The sequence below is a fragment of the Sesamum indicum genome, unplaced genomic scaffold (assembly GCF_000512975.1).
Source record: "Sesamum indicum cultivar Zhongzhi No. 13 unplaced genomic scaffold, S_indicum_v1.0 scaffold00132, whole genome shotgun sequence".
Classification (NCBI taxonomy): domain Eukaryota; kingdom Viridiplantae; phylum Streptophyta; class Magnoliopsida; order Lamiales; family Pedaliaceae; genus Sesamum; species Sesamum indicum.
The window spans coordinates 25,318-50,774 of record NW_011628056.1 but is presented as its reverse complement, the minus strand read 5'-3'; the positions used below and the strand labels follow the sequence as shown (position 1 = coordinate 50,774).

The window sequence follows — 25,457 nt, the reverse complement described above, 5'->3', positions numbered from 1 at the left end:
ATCTTTAGGTAGCTTATACAATAGTCAATATGCAGTACATCACTAAGCATGTGATAAAAGGGATTATCTCAAGGAGGAGAAACACGTAGAGAAAAATAAAAGATAAGTTCGAGAGCAAGCAAGAACGCAAATGTCTAATATGGCAGTGCAATAAATGGGTTTTTCATCTTAAGAGATTTGCAGCATAGGGTGCTTGCAATAGCATGCTCCAATCTGGCACATACGAGTCTCATTTATGTTAGCCATCTTATTGCTATTTTTAAGTATAAAATTCAAGTAAAAACATAACAATTCATTTTCTAGGCGTGAGATATTGGATAAGCATAAACTTGAGACAGCTAGAGATATGGTTTTCAGTCAAATGCAAAGCTACTATATGAAGTCTAAAAAATTATAAATAACTAATGATATTACACTACAAAGGGAACCTATAGAAGAGAATTTGTGTGAGAATTAACTATTTGAAGGAAAAATAAGAACAACATCTAGTGAAGATATACTCTCAAGGTTAGAAGGAAGTACGCACGTGCATGCTCATCTGCACCTAGGTCTAGATGGAGGAACGTATAAAGTGAGTTTTGACATAAATGCGCATCCGCATCTACGTTAGGAGAGAGGAAGACATGAAGTGAGCTTGACGTAAATGCTTATCCCAATCTAGGTCTGGAGGGAGGAACCTAAGCTTGTCGTAAATGCTCATCCACATATAGGTTTCGAGGGAGGAAGACATGGAGTAAGTGTGACATGCATGTTCATCCGCATCTAAGTTCAGGGGGAGGAAGGTGAGAAAAAAAGTGAGCTTGTCTTGCATGGTAATCCGCGTCTAGGTCTAGATGGTGTAAGTGTGACGTACATGCTCATTCGCGTCTAACTCCGGAGGGAGGAAACTAAAAAAGTAGTGAGAATGATATGCATGCTCTCCCATGCTTAGGTTTGGTGGGAGGAAGGTTGAGAAAGAAGTCAGCTTCACTTGCATGCTCATCCATGTCTAGGTACGGAGGGAGGAAAGTACGAGAGGTTTCATATTTCTCTAAATTTGAATTACCAAAAAATTACAATACAGTTGAAATTAGTATATGGTTTTCCGTCTCATCAAATGAAACCTCCTTCAAAAGATTTTTTGGTTCAAGGTCAGAGAATAACTAGGAAACACCCAACATATTTAAAATATTCCTACAAAACAAATGTTGAAGTTGATAATCTCCATTTGCAGCAGCAATCTGAGCAACAACAACAGATAAACCAACAACATTAGCAACTTGAGGAAGTAGACGTAGACATTGGCATTTTGGATGCTGGATGAGACATTTTAATTAAATCGGATTTGGGAAACACGTCTTCTTTATTTTGTTTGTTCTGTTACTTATATGGCCTGCCTTGTCATTTATTTGAATTGTTATTAGGCCAGCTCATTGCCCTTATGGTTAGTTTGTTACATTGGTAGTTAGCTTATGTGGACGGTATATATATAAGTTAGGAGTGGACGGTATATATATAAGTTAGGAGTGGACGGTATATATATAAGTTAGGAGAGGCATCGTTTTTATTGTAACAGAAAATTTACAGAGAGAGTCTAAAGAAATGAAGAACTCCTCTTCCTCTAAAATTATATTTGCCTTGTTTGTCTTCCTCGATATGCAATTTAACATGGTATCAGAGCCTTCTATATGAAGGTCTGTGGGATACGCATCACTTACCCACACTGATCATGTGAGCTATGGCAGATTTGAATCAAAGTGGCAGAACAGCTGGAATGCAAGGCACTATACATCCAATCTGTCGGAACATTCAAGTTTGGCGTTATCCTCTTCTCCATTGGATGGTTCAAAGTTTTTGACTTGGAGTCGTCTCGTTTATGTAGCTCTAGGAATGAGAATGAAGCTTGGCTTCATTGACGGCACATTTCCTACGCTAGCGATAAGATCAACAAATTTTGAGCAGTGGCATCCAGTAGACCTAATTGTTACCTCCTGGCGGTGGAATTCTATCTCAAAGCAGATTGTTGAATCCTTTATGTATGTTACTTCTTTGTGATAACTTTGGTTAGAAATATAAGGTCGATATGGCAGGAGCAATGGACTGATGATATATCAAATTCTGTGCAAGATTTCATTCATCGCACAACTTGATTTGTCCTTAACAGCGAACATAACCAAGCTGAAGAAATATTGGAAGGAGCAGCTGGTTTTAGCACCTAATCCAAGGTGCATTTGGGGTTGTTGTACTTGTGGAGTGACCAAAGCGAACGAAATGAACATATGTAACTAATGCAATTTCTTATGGGGTTACACGAGACTTTTGACAGAGAGAGAAGTCAAGTATTAGTGCGGGATCCTTTGCCTACTATGGAACGGGTGTTTTCCATGCTTTTCACAGTGGAAAAACAGAGGCAAATACACACAGAGACGACTGCAACTCCTCAGCACATGGCCTATTATTTCAAATCTAAGGACAACAGGAGGTATGGAGGTGATAGATTCCAGAATAAAAGAAGACCTTATGTAGACAAACGTAACTTGACTTGTACGCATTGTCACAGGACTGGACATGCAATGGATACTTGCTTTCAAATTCACGGTGTACCAGATTGGTACAAAACTTTGGTTGATAAGAGGTAGAAGGTGGTGAGTGGCAAATCCTTTGCAGCTGCTGCAATTGCTGAGAAACTAACGTCTATAGATACCTCTGATACTAAGCAATTGACTGAGATGATGGCAGATCTCATTAAATTTCACTTGCCACGATGATATTGAATTTTGTGGTAATGTTTCTGGACCTTCAAGGATTGACTTGGACTATTAGATTATAGACACTGGAGCTACGAACCATATTTGTGCTAACCTTCAACTATTTCACTCATTCAGAACTCCTGCACAACCTATACATGTACACATACCAGATGGCACTTACAAAGGTGCTACATATATTAGCATAGTTTGTTTAAATGAGCTTCTCACTCTCACTCATGTCCTATATCTTCCCTCTTTCTCTTAAGTTATACCTAAGATGGACCAATATGGATTATGTTTGATGTACTCTCAAGTTAGTCCAATATGGATTATGTTTCATACTTTAGGAAAAGATATTCCCACAATCCAGCAACACGATCAACATAAGAATGAAATATGACATGTGAAACATATATCTTGTAACTACAATATAGTGATTCTACCTAAGATGCAAATGCATATAGATAAATATTACTAAATAATATGAACACAATATTTATGAAAAGGTACTTGAAGGCTATGCTGGTATTCAAGAAAAGATGGAATATCCGGGCAATGAAATAGCTTCCTTGTTTGAGCAGGCAGTGACTTTTAATACCAGACAATGTCCCCATTCTCTAGCTGCAATAAAAGAAACCGAAAAGTTATCAAAATACAATCTTTGTCCTGACAAGATACTTGTGCTTGTGATTTCATATACCTGGTTAGATGTAAATGTAAGTCCCGTGTTAATGTACGCACACATCACTGTGCGCACAAACTTTATCCCCTAAGAAGCAAAAAACACAAGATATCTTCACCTTTTAAAATATATTTGGGCATTTTGTGAAAGATATCTTCAACATTTAAACGGTATATATGCATTTTATGAAAGATATCATTACCATTTAAAATGGATGTGTGCATTGTATTCCATATGGATAGCAATTTTTAAGTCCTGGTAAAGAAAATTGCATGTAACATGAGTTATGTTCATCTCCATGGCATTTCACAGATGCAATTATAGCTCCATTTAATGAAAACAGTTGAATGTGGGTTTCATTTTAAGTTGCAACTAACAATAATCTATTCGGTTTGTTACCAGGATGTAGAAATAAGCAAATACTATCTCTTCCATTTATATATTGGAACAAACCTCGAAGAATTCTATCTCTTCATTAGGAGCATAGCCTGCAAGTTGATTTAACTTCTCTAAAATATCTGATGGCTTGTCATAGCTCTTGACAAAGAGTCTTCCAGCATATCTGGTATGAAATCAGAAGCAGAGCCAATCAACAAACTCTAATCACGCCTTCCACATATGTTTCTATCTGCAAGTTTCCTCTTTTTTCTTAATACTTATATATTTTTAGTTTTATAGACATCTTATATAAATGGGATGATTATACAATCATTCATTAAAATTTGATGTAATTATACATAAACTGTCTGTAGTTTGAAAAATTACATTTAGTGACAATATCTTTTATTTTAATTCGAAAATTTAATCCCTCTATTAGTCAAAATTCATAGAATTTTCTTATATATTAGTAAAAGATATTGGAATGGAAAACTATATTTATCTGCGAATGACTTACTACTTATTGCAGGTCAAACAATTTTTACTTGACAAAACAACCTTTATAAGGGTGAAGATATACCTCCTCACATGCATTAGCGTGCATGCAGATGTATAAGAGCAGTTTAAATAGAAAAACAATTATTTGACTTACAATACATCAGTAATAAGTCAATCCAAGGCAAATCTTGATTTTCATTCAATTTTGTTTTGCTAATATCAGCACATTTGGTGAATTTTGACTAACGAAAAAAATTATTTGTTAGATGAAAATAAAATCAGAAGTACTAGATGTAATTTTACAAATCACATAAAGTCTATGTATAATTATACCAAGCTTAAAGAAAAGGCGGTCTAATTATCCCAAAATAAATACGTATTTAATAGTATAATGTAAAATATATTAGAATTGCGTTCACTGAATATCTTATTTTTTGAATTCTATAAATTAATCTGATAATTTAACTTATATATTTACTAAAGTTATGATTAATAAATGATTTAGTATTTTTTATGTTGTTCTATACATTGTGATATAATACTACTTGTTCTTCTATTTTATTTTACACAATTAACAAAATAATAATTTAAATTGCTATAGCAGTATCTCAATTATTTCATAATCAGTTTGGTTTTATTTTTAGAAAGTTATCTTTTCAATTACATATATATTTATATTATTAAACAATTTTGTTATATAATTAATTCAGAACAAAAAACATTTGTAAGCTAATCTTTTTTATAGTAACGAAAAATTCCAAGAAATAATGTATATTTTTTATATGTTTTATACTTTATAAATGAAATATGTAAATTAGCAAGTTATGTATAAATATTTACATTATTTAATTTGTATCTTAACACATCTTTGCTAACTAAACTAATCTATTCTGTATAATTAGCATAAGTAAGAAATTTTTGAAATTTTATATTTTGTAATAATATTTAAATGTTATTATACATTCTATTTTGTACAAATATTTAAATGTTATTATACATTCAATTTCATAATTTATAATTGCCATTACACTTTCATAATTTATTAACTACTTTTGATTAAAAAAAATGTATATATATAAAAATAGTTTTATGATTAAACATAAGGTAAATCTTTCTTTTGTTTGTGTAATATGTTTAATAAATATTCTTAAATACATTAATGTTTTAAAGTTATCTTCCCAATCAAAATTTTAAATTTTCTAAATAAATAACATTGAGTTCGAGCATAGTTTTTCCGTGTCAAGTTATGTCGAGCCCTAACCTGAGTTTGAATCTTAAGATTTGTTGAACTCGTACCCTTACAATGACCCAAAAGAAAATAGAAAATAAGAAGCCAATGCTATATATTACCCAACACGACTCGAACTACATTTTCTATTATAATTCTTGTTGCATCTTCTATTTTGTTTGACATATACATATCACGTGTATAAAGATTATGTTATTAATTTTATCTAGGAAAAAGATTTTATACACATCAAAATATATATGTGAAACTAAATAGAAGATGCAACAGGAGTAGAAAATCCAATGTGACCACAATCAGGAAAAACCGCATAATGATGTGGAAAAAGTGAGAAAAAATATAATTAAGAAGCATAAGATGTTTACGGTATAGGACTGCTCTAGGAGTGTCAATGGCCGATTAGGACGATGAATTTATTTTTGCGCTTTTCCCATAGCCAGAAATGCATGAAGTACACTGGTGCAAGAAATTCTCTAGCAATCGTTTCCTGTCAATCATCTTCTAGTTTAGCTAATACGAACATAGTACAAGTATGGGAAATAACATTTTTCTTCCTATAAAATAAAGCCGTCCACTTTTGGTCCCATTGGTTATGGGACTATCACTTTTGGTTACTAACTTTCAAAACATAGTACTTTTAGTCTAATGACACATTTTTATTAAATAATTAATGAAAAAAACTACATGATAGTTAAGTGTATGGGAGCAAAACTGCTGTATTTTTAAGTTCAGACTAAAGTGAGAGTCATGTAACCAAGGACCAAAAGTATAAAGGCCCAACGACCACGTGTTTTCGTTAAAATATCTAACAGAAAGGTGTAATGAGACCAAAAGTGTTACTTTTCATAAGTTAAAGGGACAAAAGTGAGAATTTCATAACCAATGGCACAAAAAGTAGAAAGACCCTAAATTACAATTCAAAAAATATTATTTTCCCAACATAGTACAAGTGACATAGTGCAACTTTAATTACATTATGGATATTTAAGGAACAGTAGAATGCTAAATAATAAAATTACAAACTTACTGGACGAAACATGCTATTTTCCCGACATAGTACAAGTAACAACAAGAATAACAACAACTACAACTATGTAGAAGAAATGTCAACTAGTAAGTTTTTTCATTTTCTGAAGAGCTCATGAGATCCTAAGTAAGATGTTTTGGATCTTATAAGCTCTTTAAGAAAAAGTTAACTTCACCTATCTTGTTTTTAAAATATCTTATAAGCTCTTCAAATAATGTCCAAAAAAACAAAAACACACTCATAATTTTGTTAGTATTTAAATTTTAACCTTCATATAATTTACATCCCCCCAAAACAAAATTATCTATTTGTATAATTTTAAATTCTAAGAGTTTGATGAATTTTTTGGTTATTATTACAATATAAAAAGCTTAGGGTAAATTATATTTTGCTATTCGAACTACGTCCATTTTTCCAATTCGCTATAGAATTTTTTTTTTGTTTCAACTTACCACATCAACTTTGCGAAATTAGTACTTTTCCATATATGATCGTCCTTTTATTGATTTTATGCCCGAAGAACATTGCATGTTGTCCATATGTGAAAAAATATCACATCACATAACCCTTAAACATCAAATACGCACTGCATGTGATGTTTTTTTGATAAAAAACTTGGTTGAGAAATAGTTATAAATAAGAAAGTGTAAAATTTTGTAAAGTTAAGATCGTAAGTTGACACAAAAAAAGTTTAGATGCCAATGTATAAAAACGGTCTTAGTGCGGATGACAAAATATAATTAATCCAAAAGCTTATTATGTCTAACACTATAATATCATACAAGCTCAAGCATCATATTTATCCAACTAATTTAAGAACTTATTTTTAAAATAAGAATAAGTATCTATAAAATCTTAAAATATCTTATAAGATCTAGAAGCTTAAGATGTTTCAATTAAACTTAGCCAAACACCCTCTAAGTTTCTTTTATAAAAGTAAAAATGACTTGAGCTGATTTTTTTATCAAACCTTAAGATGCTGAGAAATATCTCTGTCATCAATGTCGCACAATGTTTTATCCTTGTCACTTTCACGTATGTACACCAGCATATAGGTATTAGACTGCCTCGTAAACTTGATGGGGGCATTATTTGGATTTTTCGTCATTACATGCTGTCAAGACATAGATGAAAATGTAAGAAAGTATCAACAAGGTTTAACAAAAGTAGGAAAAATAAAAGGAAAACTTACTTCTTCTTTACCTCCATAAACCTCGTCTAAAGCCTTTATTATGTCTTCTTTTGTTACTCGTGCATCATTGAATTTATACCTGAAACCATTCAGAATGATTTTCTTTATGTAGTTTGCAACGAGAGATCTACGTGTAATCTATTGCTAAAAGCAGAAAACTTGCATTTTTACGTCTTGAGAAAATAGCATTTTTGGTCCCATATGTTTGGGCCTTTTACAAATAGTCCCATTTGTTGTGATTCTCCCACATTGCAACCCATAAGTTCAAAATTTTCACATTTTTAGTCCTCATCATACTTTTTCGTCCAATAATTAATGCAGCTGTTAGAAGGTTTTTAAGGAGGATTATGAGGGTTCCATTAATTATTTGACGAAAAATATACTTAAGGACTAAAATGGAGAAAATATTCAAGGGATACAATGTAAGATAATCCTAATAAATGGGACTAACATGAAAAAGGCCCTAACATATGGGACCAAAAATGTAATTTTTCTTTACGTCTCACAAGTTAGTCTTTGGCAATATCTGTCCCATTGTTTTCGAAATCACCATATTGCATTCCATAACTCCAAAAAGTTTGCAATTTGCATGCCAAGCCTTAATTCTATTAAATTTATTTTATAAAAAAATTAATAGTGTACCAAAATCGCAAAGAGGCTAACTTGTAGGACGTGAAATCACTTTTTCCCTAAAAAGCATTAGTTAATGGCCTAATACAAACATAGTGTGTCAAATGAAGCTCGTTAAGCTTAAGCTTCTCAGACTATACAAAGCTAAAGAACATTTACAAATATAGAAATGCAATTTTTTATGGATTAAATTCCATAACGAACTCAATACCACTGGTTGGATAGAGTTGGCTTTATGAAAGCATAATAGTGTCCGCCGTGCACACCACCACTATGGACCAAAACACTGCAAAGAATGAAAATGTAACCTAAAGTTTTGCAAGTGTGAAGAATAAGAAAATTTAGAGATGTTGCAATTTGAATAAGAAAATAATCCCAATGGTCAATTTTCGCTGGAACAAATTTTTTGTCCTATATTTTTTGGATTTTCCCATATTAGTTCTTTATCTTACTAGACTTGCAAAATAGGTCCTATCGCTTTCTATTTTTTCACAATTTTGGTCCATACCAATGGGAGCCAAAGTATTTTTTGAAACCTAGATGACTGGAGGTCGTCTGTACACAAACATTGGGCTAAATGGAATAATGATTTGGCAGTAAAAATTTACTGATGATGTTCGCATAAAATTGCCAAAAGTCATTAGAAGAGGGAGTTTCGTGAACTCCCCTTCACCCAACTATGGCATTTGTTGAGAAAACATGATTACTATTCTTATTCCCAAGTGTTGGACACTTGCTCTCGAAACGCATTTCCACAAATAATTTGCCGAAATGAAAGGGAATAGAACGCTAAGCAAGTTGTCTTAAAGCTAAGGAATAGCTAGGCCATTACTAAAAAAACAATAAGACTAAATAGACTTAGCTAATAGTATTCATGTCAAAATAGTATACGATTATGTAACCCATCATGATGAAGTCGTTAGTCAATTGTTGGACAAATTAGACTACAAAACTTGATCAATAAAAGATTCTTTTGTGTCTACTGAGTTATTATCGTACTACATAATTGGAGTATGCATACTCAAAACAAATGACTAAAACGGATGGTCAAGAACATAACTTCCTGAGAATGACATGCATGAGCTAGGGCCATATTCCTCTAGATAGGATGACTAGGTTGGTAGATTCAAAGAGTCTAGTAATAGATGATTTGAGTTTACTAACTTGTGGATCCCTTTTGAAAAGGAAGAAACCCGTGAAAGCACTTTGTGGACAAAGAATGCTTGTCAAAAACGATCTATTGGATTGGATCCAAAATGGACATCTGTAACTTACTAAATACACAAATTCAAGTAGAGGGTTCACAAATTAAAGAACTTCTAGAAAGTTTGGAGAAATTAGACTTTTGGTGGAGAACCAAACTAGTTATGGAGACAAACGCCTCGATGGGATCAAGGTGATGCTTATTTAGTGGGAGTTCTTGAAACATCCGAAAATGAGAATGATGCTTATTCAGTGAAATCAGGGTGATGCTTATTCAGTGAAATTTCTTCAAAAGAAACGATGTCGAATTGTCTCTAGTAAGGGAGAAATTGAACCTTGATTGGACATGGTTCGATCGGTGCTTCACTGAACTAATTGGGCCGCTGGATATTTACTTTCAAAAAATTGTCAAGTTGTACAACATGGTGTTTTCTTAAGTCGCCATCCAAACACCATATTTGATATAGAATGACAAACCTATATCCTGCAAAAGTCTTGAGTATGAGAAATGGTCCTGCACACGTCAAAGGACTAGTGGGAGGAAAATTAGACTTGGATTTGATTTATATATGTTTGTTATGGAATAATGTAAACACCTCTTGTAATCGACACTTTAATTGACCATATCTAAAGTTCTCCAAAGGACGATTAGAAAACTCCGGTTACCCGATACGTACGAATTTATGAAACAAAACAAGGAGAAGCGATGTAGGACATCGATCTGGATAAAGGCGTGGAGCCATAAAATTTGCTATGGAGTTGAAACCAGGTTTGAGCGTCCTACATACTTGTTTTGACAAGATCATGAGGTACATGACTTGGTCAAAAACAAGGTGGAAGCTTAGTGCGAGCTCAATTCTATTCCAAGTGTTTTAGATGTTAGAATGTCTCAACCATTTCGAATGATAGAAAGACGTCTATGAAAGTCTAAAATATGAACATTGTTCAAAAAATTCTCCATAGTAGGTATTGGATTCCTATCTAGCGATAAGCTATCCGAGATTCAGCCATAGTGGATCAATGAGGAGCTTAGATGTTTGACATCCCCTACGTCTTTGCTGTAAGCAGCATGTAATGTTGTTCGGTACACTAAACGCGATGTTGTTTATGTTTTTTTAGCATAACAACAGATATCTAGTGTGCACTGACGAGGCAACTTACAGCTGTTGAAGGGCTATCTTTGATACCTGAATAAGGATTGAAGAAGATCTCTTGACACACATTAATGGAGAATATATTCTGGATGGCTATAGTGATAGTAGCTTCCAAGATCATATGAATAATATTTAATCTCAAAATGAACGTACATTCGAGATTTATGATAATGTGGTAGTATTGGAAAAGTTCCAAGTGGTATACCACAAGGAACCTTATCATGAAAAATTGAATGTATGGAAATTTTAAAGTTATAATTGGAAAACGATTAGGACCAAAAAACAGCACCCAATTGTTGGGTACGCTACCTAGCATAGCTGCACCAGTAGTCACCTTAGAGGATGACAACTGGGCTACGCACAAGGTAAAAGGTCTGAGACCTCATCACAAGCCCAAGGAAAAAATCTTAGACACCATCATCTGCTTTGAGTGATGATAGGAAGATGTAATGTATGGTTGGACTGTAGAAAATCGGCAGAAACAAAAAGTAGACCCATAAGACCAAGCTGATATCGCAGATTGCTCATAATCAATTTAATATGAAAACATGAGTAATTGGCTTTAAGGTCAAGTGGGAGATTGTTGGGATGGGTGACAAAAAGCCAATTAGATTGGTGGTTTTGAGAATCATTGAAGTAATCTTTATTTAAGCAATATTTTCCTGACGAATATTGTAAGTATTCTTCTTCGTCACACATATCTGTTGTGCTTACCAAATTACGTCAAGTACTGCTTTGACATCACAACAGATGCCCAATGACCACTTTAACAACCACGCAACAGTTGGACTGCAGATTGGATGGCGGTCGGGAAACAAACTGCCAAGGGTTGGGTTTGAAATGTTCCAAGTCGAGGGCCTTGAGACTGGGCATCGGGAGTCCTACTGAGACTTACATTAAGAGTCACATTCATTTGATGAGTGTCGTGTTTCATTGGCGACAAATGTGGGATGTTTATGCGATCTTAGTGGGTCGATTGGCTAGATATGGAATCGATTGAACTGACTCGTGGGGATCATTATAAGGAAGCCTTGAAGGCTTGATCGGTAATACTCGAATCCCCGACTTCGATAGTACGAGAGTAGTCCTCAGAGTTTAGAATCATGAAAGTCACGTGCATGCGATGACTGTATCTTACATTTGTTTGAGAGGTGATCGTTTCTCAAATATGGTCATCGTAAACCTTGTCTAGTTCAGTCAAAGTATGTAGTGAGGATGGTGAGTTCCTTAGAAGAGGATCTGTTCCCTGTCAAAATGTGACAAAGGTATCTCCTATGCACTTGGAGATGCGTCTAAACTGTATAAAGTTGAGGCCATAGTCATTGATTGAATAGGAAAAAGAGGTTACTATGTCGAGCAATTTAGCATAACGCGATCTCAAGTATTAAGCATAGACGCCTAGTATAGAATGGGAACCGACACCCAATTTCATGCCCTAGACTAAGGCTAGGAGATGGTAAACGGAAGGACCATAACCGTATGGACTTGAGAGCCTAAAAATTCACATGGATATTTGCCTAGTCTCTAGTTCCATAGACCGTTGCTAGACGGCCACCCATGGTGATGGGCTTTCCTGATCAAGGGTTGATCAAGAATTATTAATTAAATTAAATTTAATTAATAATAGTATTTGACACTAACCCAAGTCTAGTTGAAAGGTGAACCTAAAATGTCACAGACAAATTACCGAGAAGGGACGAGAAATTAATTAAAATCGGTCCAAGCCCCTTAATTATGTTGATGGAAATGATTAGAAAAGAAAATTATTGACTAACAAATTAACTTTTGGAAAGTGTCATGTTAGTCATTATTTATTTTGAATAAAGGATTTTATTATCTTATAGATGGTTAAATGAACCTAGACATAATTTTATCCATCTATACAAGGTATATATATGTGTATTAATTATTTGGAATAAATATAAAAAAATACATACTACACAAAATAATTTCCTACACCCTAACTCCACCTCTCTGCCGACCCTCTTGTATACACACTTGGTGTGTATTTTGAAGGGCTTCTATGTAGAAACCTTGCATGAATGGGTCAAAAAAATGATATTCAAAATAAATCAAATCAAAAGGTAATTCTTGATTTATGATTTATGTATCTCTCATTTTTCATTCAACCATAGCCCCATTTATTTTATTGTTATATTTGCATAACTACATCGAACGCTCGGGAACTCGAAGGGCACACCCCTTGAAATTCTGGTTTTATTATGTTTCATTTCAATTTACGTAAGTTTATATTACCGCTTCTGCTTGCGCGTTCCCAGGCCGATCCAGTCACATTTTTTGTGGTGCTTCCAAATAGTGGTTCTGACAGCTTTTCCCTTGCCCTTCTTCCTCTTCCAGCATTCGACCCTCTTGCCTTTCGCTTTGGAGGTTGAAGCCTCTCCTACCAATACCGCTGATATAGACTTGAGGGTCATCGACTCATATTGGAACAACATATTAATTAACTGATAAATAGACTTTTGAAGTCCATTCATGTTGTAGTTAATAATAAACGTGTTGTAGGATAGAGGAAGTAACTGAAGGATCACGTCAATGTACGTGTCATTGCCAAGCCCAACTTTGAGGTCTTCGAGTTTCTCCACTAGGGATAGCATCTTTACCCCATGACTTTGTACAGACGATCCTTCGGGCATCTTGGTCCCGGAGAATACTTTTGTGGCGGCATATATAATGTGCCTATTAGGAACTGCATAAACTTACTTCATGTGGAGCATTATCGAGAGAACAACATCCAGTCTATCATATTGCTTTTAGATGTCACTAGACATCGAAGTCAATATGATACTGCGGACCTTGCGATTGTCCTCAAGCCACTTCTCGAACGTAACGTTCTTTAAGCGAGGATCCTTTTGGAAAGGCCGTTGGCAGTAGCTTGTCCAAGATATAGTCCTGGTTCACAAAATCTAGGACAATACTCATATTTTGCAGCAAATCGTTGTAGTTCGTGCCATTGAATTTGTTAGTCTCCATTATCATGGTTAAAGGGTTCTTAGATATTTTCTAGAAAATAGAAAATTAAATAAAGCAAATGATTGTAATATTATGAATTAAGGGCCTTTACATTAATGTACAAAAGAGTCACATGATTCTCTCATGATCAGCTTCTGATTAGGAGGGACACTTACCAATGAAGCATTTGGGACTCCCCCTTATATCGTTGCGACTTACTCTTTCGGATTGTAAACCCCTGCTTGACAAACTCGATCAGCGCATCAAGGGGCGGGAAGGTACGTTTTTATCATATGCGGGACGAGTACAACTTATTAAATCTGTTCATACTGCTCTTGGTGTATATTGGGCCTATGCTTTTATTTTGCCTAAAGGTGTCGCTCGGGAGGTAGAAAAGCGACTGAGGGCTTTCCTATGGAAGGATTCAAATTCTCGTGGATGTGCGAAGGTCGCTTGGGATTGTGTATGTCGACCTATTAATGAAGGTGGTCAAGGCAACCAAGACGTCACTACCCTCAACCGTGCTTTTATGGGAGTTAAACTGTGGCAAGTTATTCGGGGCAATAGGGCATCTATCTGGGTGGATTGGATCTATCACACAAGACTGTGAGATACTTCTATCTGGACGGTGTCAGATCGAAGGAGTTCATGAGTCCCAAGGTAGGATGGTCATCACTACTCTTGGCTAGCCATACTTGGTAAGCTTTCTACCAGGGACAGGCCTTGGTTATCTCACTTGGATAGCTCCTGTGCTCTTTTTACGGACGGTGTAGTGGAAAATCACAACCATTTATTCTTTCACTGCTCCTATTGGAGAAGTTGTTTGTAGGTGATTCGACTCATACTTCACTTCCCTTGGCCGAACCGCTCATGGCCTACCGACGTGTTGTAGGCTGCTAGCAGATAGAGGGGCAAGCACATGATATATGCGTCCTATCATGGCTTACTTGGTTCCTTGATGTACCACATATAACGTCAGCGTAATCTTCGACGTTTTGATGGGAGCCATCGTGATTCACGGACTTTGGGTATACTTATTCTTGACGATGTGCGACAGAGGATTCTTACTGTTCAACTGCCTTATGCTGTTAGTACATGCACACTTTATCGTTTATGGCGGATTTCTTGGTTTGTCGAGGAATCCACCTAGTTGATGCTTGTTGTACCGTACTTATGTACCCGCTTTACTTAATGAAATTTATATTTACCAAAATATTATAAATTAAGTTTAAAGACTTGGTCTTTAGTCTTTTACTCTCCCACTATTTATACGAAAGCCCACACTCTCAAGTGGGGTTTCAGAAATAACATTTCCTAGTAAGCTCAGGATCCACAAGCGAATTTGTCATGCCTCACTTTTACGATTCAAATGCCAAAGGCCTCGTGGGAGGTATCCTATACCATTCTCATTCCATGAGATTCCTAAGATCCTTTACCTCACCTTTTCACATGATTCCGAGACTCCAAGCGAATCATATTACTCGGTGTTAGGCCCCACCCATCAACCAAATCACATTTCATTCGCCGTCCCCCACGACTCGTGAGACAGGAAAACGGTGAACATGTTCCTTTCTTCACAAAAATGGTGAAGCTTTCCTCTATCCTAAATGTATCATGACTCATGAGACCACACTTGGGTATCGGTAGCTTCCTCACCACATTCCTGTGGATGGAAGGCTTGGACGGATAAAAACCATTTCGATCAAAGTCCATTATAGGCCTAATACTTAACTTGGTCCAACCAAGTGAGAGTTAATATTGTGTTTTTAGACCGAGACCTCATCACATATTAAAATTGCATGCAAAAATATCAAATATTTAAAGCATTAAATAAACGCATCGCATGCAATGAAACCTAACAACCCCTGTTGGATGATCAAAAGCCCAACCTATGTGACTCACTGAGCCCGCAGTGAGTCTAAGGACTGTCTAAGGTGATCCTATGCTATTACATTATTGATTTACCCATCATCATATAAATGGGCCTTCAAACTCCTTCCTTCTTCGTGGGCCTTCATCTCCATAGGCTTGCTTTTATATAGAAATTATAAAACCTCGCCGAAAACCAATGTTACTACCATTACAATTGAAATAAGAAATCCCGATAAAAAATCGGGGGAGTACATAAGGGGGATGAGAGCAAGCCTTATTATTCCAAGGCATAAAATGAGAGAGACGAGAAAATAAATCACAAGGGCACATAAGCCACCCAACAAAATAAAAAGCCATACATGCTTTCTAAGGCTCCGTGATCATCCATTAACATTCAACTACCACATAATAACAATTAATCATCCTAGATGAAAAAAAATAAACATCCCAAGAAAAACAACATGATATCCAATACCACGACAAACAATTATATGCAGAAAACAACAAGCTTAAGATTTGCAATTTAAAAGGATGCCAAAGTTTCATGCATCCAATGCACACAAACCAACCAAATTAATTAAAGCAATTTAATTCTAGAAAAAAATCTAATATTATCCAAAATTAAATCAGAAAAAGTAAATAACTTTAAGAAAATATGGAGGAATTAGAAAATCCAATTTTTCGGAAGAAACGGTAAAAAACGGCCTAGCCGTTGGTCGTAGTGACAGCAGCAGCCTAGCAGCCGTATTGCCTGGGTGTAGTGCGCCAACCCGAGCGCGCACGCGACTAGCAGTACCATAAAAAATATTTTTTTATTTCTACACATTAAACTGAAAATAAAAGTAAATATTTTACCAGAAAATCCAATTTTCTTAAAATACTAAAATTATCCAAAAAATTACAAAAATTAAACAAGTTAATTTTCTCATATAATTATACAAGAATAGGAAAAATGAATAACATCCTTCAAAAGCAACAAAATCACGTTATCATGCTTATTCACATCGAACTGGGCAATGATAGCACTTGAAAGCAACAAAAATGCTAGTGGATCGGCCCGAGAATGCGTAAGCAAAAGCGGTAAATAAAAATGCACAAATTAAAAATCAAATTAAATAAACTCATGGTTCCAAGGGTGTACCCTTGGAGTTTCCGGGCATTCGAGCTAGTTAATTAAATAAACAAAAAACTAAAACAGGGCTTCTAGTAAAATTAAAACTAGAAGATGCAAGAGACGTAAATCAAGGATTACTTTTGCTTGATTTACTTCGAACTTTCTTTCGTTGATTTGTTCATGCGAGAATTCAACGTAGAAGCCCTATAAAGACACGTCCACAGCCTACTGAAATATGGAATGCCTTAATTCAATTTGCTAGAAAAGAATAAGGGAGAAAAGATCACACCAAGTGTGTAGAAGAAGGGAGCGGCCGATTTGGAGCTCTAGAGTAGGAAATTAGTCTTTGTGTTGTGTTATGTTATTAGTTATTCAAAATAACTAATATATATACCTTGTATGAACGTACGAAAATTTATCTAGGTTCATTCTACAATCCAAAAGGTAATATATTCTTTATTTCAAATAAAGAATGACTAACATATCACTTTCAAAAAGTGATAATGGCTAGTCAATTTTTCAACAAGCTTAATTAGGTTGTTTGGCCGATTTTATTAAGATAAAAATACAAGGCCCAACTAATTTTAATTAAATCCAATTTAATTAAAATCTACCCAATTAAGTTCATCATATATTTAATCCTAGCCCAATAAGCCTTTTTTAATTAATGAGTCTAACATATTAAATAATAAAGGCAAGCCCAATATAAATTAGTCCTAATAATTTATCCTTGGGCTCCATCCAATGGATCTCTCTATTTTGTAAGTAATCAAATTACTTATTGAATTAATTCTTAATTAATTTCTCGTTCCTTCTCGGTAACTTGTGTGTCTCTTTAGGTCACCTTTCAGCTAGGCTTGGGCTAGTGTCAAACACCATTATTAATTAATTCTAATTTATTTAATAATTCTCGATCAACACTTGATCAAGAAAACCCGTCACCATGTGACTAGGCGAATATCCATGTGAACTTTTAGGCTCTCGAGTCCATATGGGTATCGTCCTTCCGTCTGTCGTCTCCCGGCATTAGTCTGGGGCATGGAATTTGGTGTAGGCTCCCATTTTGGACTAGGTGTCTATGTTTAATACATGAGACCGCGTTACGTCAAATTGCTCGACATAGGAACCATTTTTCCTATTAAACTAATAAGTGTGGCCACAGTTTATAGAGCGTGAACACATCTCCAAGTGCAGAGAAGATACCTCTGTCATATACTAATAGGGGAAGGATCCTCTTCTTTGAATTCACGATCCTCGCTACATACTTTGACTACACTGGTTAAGACTTATGATGATCGTGTCTGTAACATAGTCACCTCTCGCACAGACCCAAGATATGTCATCGTATGAACGTGACTGCCATGATTCATCAAGTCTGAGGACTACTCCCACACTATTGGAGCCGGGGATTCGAGTCATACCGATCAAACCTCCAAGGCTTCCATATGACGACCCCGCGCGTCAGTTCAGTCGATTCGACACCTAGCCAATCGACCTATTAAGGTCGCATAAACATCCAATGTCTGCATCGATGAAACACGACACTCATTAAATGAATGTGACTCTTAATACAAATCTCCATACGACACTCGATGATCATTCTTGAGGTCCTCGACTTGGAACATTTCATAGTCAACCCTTGGCAGTTGGTTTCAGGACTGCCATCCAATGCGTAGTCCAACTGTTGCACGATTGTTAAACTGGTTTGTGGGCTTTGTTGTGATGCTTAAAAGAAATGTAAAAATATATGTAATGAGAATAATAAATGTAATGCCAATAGCAAATACTTATTTTTATTCACTGAACAGTATTACATAAAATCGAGTTAATATCATAATAGATTATAATTATGCCAATCTAATTGGCTTTCAAGTCACCTATTTTAATATTTGTTGTTTGCCTTCGTCAATCTTTATCAAATAATACTAAATTGATTAATATGGTAGGTTTATCAAGTAGGCAGTGTGTTTCGTTTTGCTTACCACTGATATAGAACAGGGTTTCAATATCACAACGAAATACCCACACACTGAAAGGTGAAACCCGTGGAGTTAGGTTGTGCATAGCTTTGGCAGCTATAAACCAACTCCTAAGGGTCGGTGTGAAACATTCCAAGTCGAGGATCTCAAGGTCCTACAGAGACTTGTACTAAGTACTGCAGCCGTGTTTCGTAGGTAGGAGACATAAGACATTTGTGTAGTTTTAGTAGGTTAGTTGACAAGATTGTCGGCGGACTGAACTGACTCACTTAAATTGTCATATGGAACTTAAAGCTTGGTCAGTATGACTGGGATTCTCGATTACGATAGTACGAGATTAGTCCTCGGACTTGAGGAATCACTGTAGTCACGTGCATACTAAGACTATATCTTGGATATGATGAGCGGTGGCCATATCGTGAGGCATGGTCATTATAAGACTTATCCAGTGCAATCAGAGTTCGTAGCAAGGACGGTGGATTCCAAGAGAGGATCTGTCTCTTGTTAGTATATGACAAAGAGTCTCCTATGCACTCTAAGATGATTTAGACTCTAAAAGTCTTTTGCCAAAGTTATTGATCGATTAGGGATAGGTTTTCTAGATCAGATCAGTAGATGAAACAAGTCTCGAATATCAAGCATAGTTGCCTAGTGAAAAATGGGAACCGACACCCAATTCCATGGTCTAGACTAAGGTCGAAAAATGGTTGACAATAGGATCGTACTCGTATGAATTAAGAGCATAAATGTTTACGCCATGTTTCACCTAGTCTATAGTGCCATAACTGTTGCTAGACGACCACCCATGGTCACAGGTTATTTCAAATTATGGGATAATTAGAGATAACTTATTAAAATTGATTTAATTAATTGTATTGGTCACACACACCCAAGTCTAGCTGAGGGTGAACCTAAAGTGTCACACCCTACCACTATAATGGGATGGAATTCATTCCAGAAGAGTATGAGTAATAAATTAATTTTTGAAGGGAATAAATGATTGGATCGTTTATTTAGACCATTGCATCGGATGAATGGAATGAAATTTAATTAATTGGATTAAACAGAATTGTAAGTTAGCCATTAAAATTAATTGGATTAATTTTATTGGGCTTGATCCGATTTAGAAATTGGATTTATAAATTAAAAGAGCGATAATAAAAGGCTTGGATCCTTTACTTGGATTAAATGATATTTTAATGTTGGGGGCTATAAATTAAACTAGGTTTGATTTAAAATCTATAAGACGTGCTCTTGATTTAATTTTAATTAGTCAAGCCCGATTGTTTAAAATGCCCGCCCTAGGCCTTGGTTAGACCATGGCTAGGTTAACTCCTCCTTGGGTGTGGTGTGGACGAATTGGTGCCTTAAGGTGCACCGAAATCAGTCACAAGGTGGCTTAAAAGTGTTAGATGATTGTTGGAGTCTCGCTAGGTCAAGACTCCTTGGTATAGTGTGACCAGGTCACATATAAAACACTTAAAATCAACCCTAGCCGTCTAAGAAGCTCCACGCAGACCTCACCCATGAAATTTTACTCTCTCCCTCTCCAAAAACTCTCTCATGATCTTAGAGATAGAAACAGAATCAATGATCAAACGTTAATCAATAACGTTAGTGATTCTTGTGCTTCTGTGGTGGTTTTACAAGCACAAAATCACCACATCCTTTCAGTGGTTGTGTGTTATTCTTTGGAGGATCTCCATATCGAGATCTTGCCATGGACGGATCCAAAAATGGAAGCAGAGAGGAATCAGCGCTTGTCGCCGAACAAGAAGGACAACGAGGGTAAATTCCATTTACTTTATGCTTCTCATTTTTCTTATATTTTTCTGTGGTCCTTGTTTTTTATTTTACACCGAACGCTCGGTAAGAGATCAACTGTACACCACATTATTGGGATTATATTATTTGTTTTAATCGTAATTATTTTATTTTTTGCGCTTCCACGGCGCTTCCCGGACCGATGCACTCCCTTCAACATTAGGGACCTTCTAAATTTGCAAACGCCTCCATTCTAATGAAATTACTATATAAGGTTTGCCATGAGACTTTCTGAAGTAGTATTATTAGAAGCTTATTTTAGAGATTGTACAATTATTTATTTTGCCTACTGGGACACAGTCTGTCACTATTTCAATTTTTGTATGTGCGGCCACTGTATAGCGTAGATCATATTTAAGATGAAGGGTGTACGTAAAATTCTAGTATTGGCTCTCCGGCATCAGGTACAATTTTTGCTACCCAAAATCTTAACATTCATTCTCTATGAGACCTTGAGCCTCAAATTATATGCATATAGACCTTAAACATTCAATATAGTGATATACTTATAGCAGATACCTCACTAAATGTTCTACGTACAACAATATTATATGTATATGCATATAATTTTATATAAATGTATATGTACATACGCACTGACACACATATATTGCTATTTTCTGCAGTTCTTTCTCTAATATATTTTATATTTATATCATATATAAATAGAGCAATGTGTATCCAATTTTGACGTGAATAGATTATCCTTGTCATATATAATGTCGTCTTAGGGATAAGAACGTTAGACTGATAAAATTGAAAAACAATTATCGATCATCCTCACTTATATATATATATATATATGTATATATATAACCAATATAAGACATATTAGAGATCGAGGTAGAAAATACAGATGTCTATATATATATAAAAAAAAATTGCTTATATGTGTATGGTATATATTTTATATATAATACATGTGTATGTATAATAGATATAAATGTAATTTTGTATTAATATTTTTTCAAAAATTATATATATCAAAAAATATCTTGAAAAAAATAATTAAGCGTGATCATTCTAAAAGTGAAAATTTATATAGTTCAACAAACTTATAGCATTTACTGGATAATAAAATTGAAGTAATGTGATCTCGGAGTAATTTTATTAACTCAAAGTAATATATCAAACATCAAAATTTAAATTTAATGACACAATTAATTAATTTATGTACATAATAAGTAATATTAATATACACTTTAGTGAAATCAAATAAAATAGAAGAACATTTATGTTTTCATGATTAACTAGAAATTTTCATGTTTCTTCTTGATGTAACAAATTAATTCACAGAATAAACATTTGCCGAATCAACAAAAACATGAATGTTCAATCTAGACATCAAGAATATTTCTTTTAGAGTGTTCAATCTAAATATTTCGAGATCTGTTAACGCTAAATTAGGCTGGTTGGACAAGCATTTAAAGAAATATGGTACTCAAGTAAAGAAACATTAATTATAGTTCAAAAGCAAGTATATAGTTTCTACCACTTTGGTGGGAATAATAGTTGTAAAAAAGTTGTATGTTTAGTTGTTCAAAGTTGAAAGTATTTGAAGCAAAATTTAAAAGTGAAACAAAAAAAAAAAATAGTTGAAATTGGACGATTTGGATAAACAACTTTACACTTATATTTTTTTCAAATAAATTGCAGAAGTTGGAAGGGATCGCTAGTTATGCATTAGGATGTAAATCAACTTAATTTTTAAATGGATCCCCCTGATTTAGGATAAAAACACCTCCTATTTACTTTCATGATACAGGTGCCAATATCTTGCTAAGTAACAATTTCATTCAAACATGTACAAGATATATGTAGGATAATCAAAGGAACCTGTTAATTTTTACTACTAATTGTGGTAGTAAGATACAGGTGTTGCGATGAGAAAAGACATTTAATAGGATACTGCCAATAAATTTTCGCAGCAAATGTGGTGATTTTGATGCCAGATTAACTTATCTAAAAATGCAAGAGAAGAGGAAATTTGGTAAGGTCCTTTTGTCTTTCAGGCAACATAGACTCATAGACAGCGATAGCTTCTATAAGGAATCCGAGGAGGAAATTCTAAACCTTAAAGAAGCACTACTGGAAATGAAATCGCTAGACATCAAAGAAGAAAGCAGACTTTCTCTTGAGAATGTCAAGAGGCTCATCTAGAGGAACTTCAGTGGAAACCCTCTAGCATGGTGGGATAGGAACAAGATTGAAGCTACTCTGAAGGTCAAAGATGAATGCAAATACGAGTATGTTCGATACAAACCTATCCAAATGAACATGGAGGATAAGAAGGATATGCAGATGATAATCAAAGAGCATATCAGTCTTGGACTCATTGAACCTGGAGTCTCTACCTACAGTAGCCCTGAATTTCTGGTAAGAAACCATGGTGATATTAAGAGAGGTAAACCCCAGTTGGTTATTAACTATCAAGGCATTAATAAAATATTAGAATTTGATGGTCATTACATTCTTAGTAGAGAACACTTAATTGATTGCATTAAAGGGCTAAAAGTGTTTTCCAAATTCGATTGCAAATCTGGGTTTTATCAGATTAGGATGGAGAGTGAATCAAAAAAATTTACTGCATTCTCCACACTACAGGGACAATAAATTTGAAATGTGCTTCCAATGGGTTTAGCTAATGCATCCCAGATATTTCAAAGAAAGATTGATAATCTTTTTAAAGATTATTTTTAATTCATGTTTGTCTATATTGATGACATATTGATAGCGTCTAAAAATATAAAAGAACATATCAAACATCTTGAAATATTTTCTGACGCATGCCATAAAAAAGGTTTAGTACATTCTGAAAAGAAGGCTACTATAGCTGCCAATAAAATTGAATTTCTAGGAATTCTTATTGACGAAACAGAGATTGAGTTACAGGACCATATTATGGAGAAAATTCATAATTTTCCAGAAGTAGTCAAAGCCAAGAAGCATTTGGAGAGCTTCTTGGGAGTTGTTAATTTTGCAAGTATCTTCATTAAGGATCTTGCAAACAGAAAGGATTTTCGACCACTCTTGAAAGAAACAGAGAGTTCAAATTGGAAATGGGAAGAAATCCGCACAAAAAGGGTTCGTGAACTGAAACAGGATTGTAGTAACCTGCCAAAGCTTGCTATACCACAGGACGAGGATGAATTGGTAGTCTATACAGACGCCAATGATTACAGATGGGCAGAAGTGCTCATGAAGAAGACAACTACAGGGGAAGAACCTTGTAAATACACAGGGCGGTTGTTCTGAGAATAACAAGCAAAAGTTTGGGATATTAACGAGAAAGAATTCTTTGCGGTTTGGAATGCTTTTAAGAAATGTCCTTTACTTTTACTTGCTAAAAACTTTACTTTAAAAGTTGATAATACTAATTTTAAAGCTTTCTTAAAAACTAAATTAGAATCGAAAATAGAGAAAGCTCGTATTTTCAGATGACAAGCTGAATGCCAATATTATTGTTATAATATTGCCGTTATAAAATCTCATGAAAATGTTCTTGCAGATTTCCTGATGAGAGATGGAGGCAGCTGAAGCAAACTCCATCATGTTGAGACTCAGGCACATTCGGGAAAACCTCGAGGAGCTTGACAGAAAGTTCGGACAGCTAGCAGTTAATCCCAAAGTTGTCGAACAAATTCAAAGAGCTGATCTAGACACTGTACAAGTCACAATAAGGAGTTTCTTATTAGCATCCACCTCGCTATGGAACGATTTACAAGAACCAATTCGGAAGGCGTCACCTTCGGGGATGACTCACGAATTGAGGGAGCATGATGCATAATATACCTTTAGAGTACAGGGCTCTAGACCTGTAGTATCAGATTCATGTACCAATTGCACAAGGCCATCACCAGACTCTGGTGAAATGGCAACAATTGAGTCACAGGAAGTGCAAACTCCTATGGGTTCAAGTTAACCCGGCACCTCTAGGGTTAAAGAGGGAGAGATTAGCCTTAGGGCAATGACAGGCACCTCTAAGGTTAATACTAGCGAATTGACATCTTCTTCTACTTGGCAGGAATGTTAGTGAATGTGGGAAAAATTAATTTCTCGCAAAGGAGTGAACCCAAGCAAGACCAATATCGAAACATCCGAAAAATATAACAGGGTCTGGATTATAGAGGGGTCGAAACTAGAAGATGTCCGAGAATGGTATGATTTTGGAACTCTAGCTTCAGTTTATACTATGTCACCAAGGTTTTCGGAGATTTCCAAACTTTCGGAGTGGATTAGTGTGGCGGTCTTTGATTCATGGTAAAACAACCCTCAATTAAAGAGAGGCGAGTTCTGGAGTTAAAATTTGTATCAGTAGCTCCAGAAATTGCAGGAAAGGGGTCTCATCCAGCATTCCATTTTATGAAGCTGCAAATGTCAAATATGGTAGCTTTCAACAAGATCAATCTGCCTTAGGAGAAGCTCGCTTGGTATCAACCATTAATGAAGATAGTATTTCTACTAGGACAGCTTGGGGATTATGAGTTTGTCTCATAGAGATGGACAAAGTCAAGTATCAATTCAAGATTTTCTCAAACAAAATGAATGGATCATTCCTCTTAAACTCCATGACAGGAAAGAGCACTGAGTTCACAGAAAGCTTATTTGAAAAGAAGGTGATGTTAATTTGGAAAAATAAGCTACCAGCGACTGAAGCAACTAGGATGAAGACGTGCAACATATTGCATGTTGCGCAATGGCATAATCATTTATGCCCTTGCTGTGAAAAACAAGAAAAGCCCTTGTTCGAGACAAAAATTCGGGTCACACAAAATAAACCCGAACCAGACTACTTATAATTAAAAATCATTACAGAAAATTTTTACAAAAAATAATTAAAAATAAAAAAAATGTTAAAAGGCAAGGATAAGACTATTGGCAGAAAACGACTAAGGCCAACAGTAAGGAAAGCAGGAAAGCCAGCTGGAAAGCATGTGACCGACAAACCATTATGGCAAA

The 25,457-nt window shown here is 35.1% G+C and overlaps 1 pseudogene; it reads right to left on the bottom strand.

Annotated features, from left to right (window-relative positions):
- LOC105179282 overlaps window positions 1-25,457 on the bottom strand; it is a 45,311-nt pseudogene that overhangs the window by 5,839 nt on the left and 14,015 nt on the right.